Below are 4,948 nucleotides of genomic sequence, written 5' to 3' on the forward strand. Positions count from 1 at the left end.
TACTGAGTGTAATGTGATTTCTGATGGAAGCTGCCAGAACGTCATATATTAGCATGCGGATGGATGATCACAATGTCAAAGCGAGCAGTGTACAGTATATTAAACATGCAATTTAAATACAGATGTATATTTGGAACTATGAAGCTCATTCCAAACGGAATGTTCCAACAATACACGGAATGTGGTTCTAGAGGAGGGAGATGAGTGGCCTGGTGGTTTGTGGGTGATTAGTAACAGGAAGTAAGTCATGGATAATGAAAGTTACACACAGTAGAAAATATGTGTGTTCTATTTATAAGAAATTTCTGGAATTTAGAATATTTTGAGCACTCATAATTACCTAATGTAGTCAGTGAAGGTTTGATCTCACTTTCCTTAAATTATTGTGGATTGTGTAAGGGTGTGATTTTTGAAATGATGCAACTCTGCAATTCATTCCAAAAAGAATTGCGCAGTGCTGTCCATAACAATAATCTGTTTTTGATTTTTTTGATTTTTTTTTTAACATTGAATAAAATGCATTATTAGGAAGAGTGGGAAAATTAATATCTTGAACACTAACGATCACAAAACTATGTGCGACAAAAATAATCTCATAATCCAGCTATATTTTCAAGATTGTCTCATGGTCTTCATCAGGAGGTTTGACTTGAGTCACACATACTGCTGCCAAGGCTTCCATGCTCATCAATTATGTTGATGGCGTCACAAAATTCTAAAAATCATACAAATGTTAATTGTATGGCTTCTTAGCGCCTCTCTGTGGTATCATATGGTTACTACATAACTACCACTGTGAGCCAGTCAATCTGAATGCGATCTATTTCAAGTCTGTCTGATGTGACAAGCAAACCGAGGCTCTGAAATGAGCGCGCGCTAATAAATATACAACTACAAACATATAACACTGCGTCACGTATGCATCCAGGGGTCATATATAACGTCTTTTATCAAAAATGCGGAATGGGTGGCGCCGTGGCTTAGTTGGTTAAAGCGCCTGTCTAGTAAACAGGAGATCCTGGGTTCGAATCCCAGCGGTGCCTTTTGTACTATAAGGAAAATTATATATCGCAGTATTTTTTTTATACAGATACAGGAAGAACTCCAAATTCCGTGTTTCAAGCAAAATGGGAGAAAAGTTCGCTGCGAGCAGGGTTCGAACCTGCGCGGGAAGATCCCATTGGATTTCAAGTCCAACGCCTTAACCACTCGGCCATCGCAGCCAGCGTATGTAAGAGGACAGTTCTACGGTTCTAACCAAACACACGGCGCGTCCGCACGGAGAAAAACGAAAACTGCAGAGTCGCCGCTAATCTCGAGCGAGAAAAAACTAAAGGAATATTCTGTGAATCGAGAGCTTATTTGCTTTTATTTGCTCGGCATTGTGAAGCAAAACACCACTGGTAATTCTAAGCAGTTTACTTTCAGAGACAAAAACATAATGATCTATATGGGCTTTATTAGAGACACAACCAAAATACCTTTGGACCAACACAAGATTTAAATTACTATTTCATAAAATGCTCGTAATTGCTGCCAATAAATGTATTAACATGACATGCAAGAATGATGAGCCAAGACAAACTTCCGTGTGGGTTAAGTAGTCTCAAACATGAACACACACATGAAAAAAGTATGTCTCATTTACAAGCTATCCCAACTCTTCTGAGTATAGGAGTGACTGTTAAATATCTGTCCACAATGCCTCTCATTTGTAAAGCATCAATAAGATGTAGTTATGACAATTGAAATGATATGTATTTTCAGATGCACTTGGTTTAAATACTCACGAACATGTCTGAGCCACACCCAGTCTGTTGCTAAGTTGACGTGTAGGGTAAGTACATTATGTGTTGGTCTAAAGATCAGTGATTGATCAGCTGATTGGCACTCCCTCAGACTGTTTCCATAGATACCTATCATATAGTGGGCTGTTCCTGTTTTTCTATATTTAGGGTGTATATCTATATTATGTAAAATCTTTATTGGAGTCGACTCAGCTCATAAGGTAGACTATATATTAGGTTTTATTAAACTGTGAATATATTTTAGTACAAAGTATAATGAAATAAGTATAAAGTACATGTAAGTGTACTCCAGAAGCCATAAATGAATGCATAAATGAATAGATCAAAATTAAATTCTATTCTATTCAAAGTGATCAGTAGGCATTGCATTATCTGAATATTTCCTCACACACACATAGGTTGATTATTGATATCATTAAACTGCTTGAAGAGTCAAATCCTGATGCTGAAAATGTATCATACACTCCGCACTGATGGACTGAAGGAAAGCAAACCAAAAGTGATATCCTGGATGCCCCCATGGTAAATAAAACATCCTTATGTGCCTTCTATAGAAGCCCAATGTGCATGGAAATATAGCAAAGTGTCCTTCAAGTGGAGATTATGTGATGAAGTATCCTCTTGGTTGTAGTACCCTCCAGGCTAGGGTGGCCAAAAGTGGAGAAAACAATATGAAGTACCTTCTAGACAGCCCTATATGCTAGAAAATGTTTTACGTGTGATGGTGTCCCCCAGACAGTTTGAGTCTGCAACTTTACTCCAGATCTGTGTCCATATAGTATGTTTGGCTTTTACCGACGAGGGATATTTTTTGCCTCTGATTCACATCATTTAATACACTTGAGAAAAAGCACCTGCCAGGACAAATCGTCATGCATTAGAAATGTGTGTTACAATCGTCAGTTGTCCTCGCTGGTCACCTAGTTGCTCTTGAAGTTTAGGCCCAAGATAAATTCATTATTGGGCCATTCATTTAGGATGCCATGCAGAAGACACAGTGATCAGTCATGACACCTTTGAATCGATCAATTGTGTCATTACATTCATGTCAGCAAAACGCACAGCAAACACATAAGTCCTCTAACCTTGTAAGGCCTAAACATGTATATTCTGCTTCTCTCCTTGGCGCAGTATATAAAAAAAAAAACCCACATTTAAAGTTAACTAAAATACAGTAGATTGCAACCACAGCCCTCATAAAATACTTCCCTCTGTCATAAGAAAACCAAAACAAAGGCCCTCCCTGCCTTCAGAGTTTCCTCCCGTCCCAGTATCTTTATGACACTGGGACTTCCACGCACGCACAGAGGTAACTGACTCATGTTAATGGTCTTTTTGATTGTCAAGTCCTATCTCCACCTTCAGAAAAGTTGGGCTATTTTTTTTTTATGTTTCATTTTTTTTTACATGTTTCTCTCACAAAAAAAAAGTACAACAAAAAAAGGACTATCACGATACTAACTATCAAATGAGTTTTGCGCTTATACTTGTTCAAACATATGAGAGGACACAGTGTGACAGCTTGCCATTCGTCACACCAATGTGATCAGAAAATCTGTAAAGAGCTGCTTTTTGAATAATCTTAATTCTGACCCCTTTGTCTTTATAGAGTCGGCAGAGTTGGAATTGTACCACAGTCTAATATTTCAGAAAACTGCCAACGCCTCATCAATACTTCTACTCCGCAGCTCTGTGATTGTCTTTCTGAGAGATTTTCAGCGAAGCTAAAATTCAAAAGATTTGAGTCTCTCCTTCCTCCTTGAACATGGTGGCAGTAAATAATCAATATAAATAGAGATTTTCCTAAATTTTCTGATTGTACTGAAACAACCAGAGTCCGAGTCAGTCAAGAACCTTATTCAGGACGTAGAGGACTTCAAGTAAATGGGCAAACACTGCAAAACAAGTAGTGTGGGCTTTCAAGGCAGTGATAAGATCTCACTTTCACGGATAACCCTCAGTATTGTGAGCGTCACAGGTGATGGAGTGAGCCCAAGATCAAAGTACACATGGAAAGTTAAGTAGTTCTGGTTGCTATGGAAAACAAAGTTTAACAACTATTTGCAGCACCCGCATCAGTGACCAAGCAACCAGTGTTACAACAGCACTGATTCTGGAAATGTAAGAGGACCTAGACCGATGAAGTCCTCACCAGTTCAACCCTATAAAGTCTGAAGAAAGTCACATCACAAGTCATGTCCACAGTAAAATCCATAGTAATGTCCATATGTCTACATGTCCATTTGTCCAAAGTCATGTCCCAAATCATGTCCACAGTAATGTCCATAGTCATATCCATATGTCTATATGTCCATTGGCATGTCCATCGTAATGTTACAAGATATTTCCAAAGTCATTTCTCAAGTCATGTCTATAGTCATGTGTCCCAAGTCATGTCCCAAGTCATGTCCCAAGTCATGTCCCAAATCATGTTCAAAGTCAAGCAAAGTAATGTTTAGTGTTGGCTCATACAGCACTTTTTATCAAATCTAATTTTAAATGCCATTATGTTTTTAAAACCTATATTTTTTTTGGTTAAAACAAAACACCTGTGACTGTATTTTGCATAAATAAATAAAATGAGTTCATGTGAAGTCAAGATTTATTGGTGTTTAAGTCCAAGTCAAGTTTCAAGTGTTTTTTTTTGTTTTGTTGTGAAGTTGAGTCTAAAGTAAAATCAATTTAATGTTATTGTATTTCCATTTCCCACTACACAGAAAGAGGAAAGCCTTTTTCTCACACACGTCAATTATGAAAAGGAGTGTCCATGTGAACAAGGAATAATGTATATTACACAATGAGCTCTATACTGTGTCACAGTTCAAGTTGGTCATTCGTAATATAGTGTTTGATAGGCATCCCCACCCACTTGGTGAGAGGTCAAAAGGCACAAACACACACACACAAACTCAGATACACACCTACAAAATCACGCACAACAAGAACACACCCTGTCCCTATCACTAACAGTTACTCATTTACGCATTTTGCGACATCAAGTAATACAAGATTTACTGTGAAATCCACACCAACACTTCCCCCCCACCTCCTCCCCACATGCCCCCAACCCCTTTAGCCCTCTATATAAAGTCCTCCGCTCCGTCCCTCTGTCTTCCTCTCCTGCTAACTAAGAGTTAGCC

At 38.3% G+C, this 4,948-nt stretch overlaps 2 non-coding genes across 2 annotated transcripts; one reads left to right on the top strand and one right to left on the bottom strand.

Moving 5' to 3' along the window:
* The first annotated feature begins 969 nt into the window (after positions 1 to 969).
* trnat-agu (transfer RNA threonine (anticodon AGU)) lies at positions 970 to 1,043 on the top strand. The gene has a single exon. It is a non-coding gene; the product is annotated as a tRNA-Thr (tRNA).
* A 98-nt stretch (positions 1,044 to 1,141) lies between these two features.
* trnas-uga (transfer RNA serine (anticodon UGA)) lies at positions 1,142 to 1,223 on the bottom strand. The gene has a single exon. It is a non-coding gene; the product is annotated as a tRNA-Ser (tRNA).
* Positions 1,224 to 4,948: the final 3,725 nt, after the last annotated feature.

This window comes from Clinocottus analis, unplaced genomic scaffold (genome assembly GCF_023055335.1).
Source record: "Clinocottus analis isolate CAN_PGR_092001 unplaced genomic scaffold, fCliAna1.0.p SCAF_21, whole genome shotgun sequence".
NCBI classification, from domain to species: Eukaryota; Metazoa; Chordata; class Actinopteri; order Perciformes; family Cottidae; genus Clinocottus; species Clinocottus analis.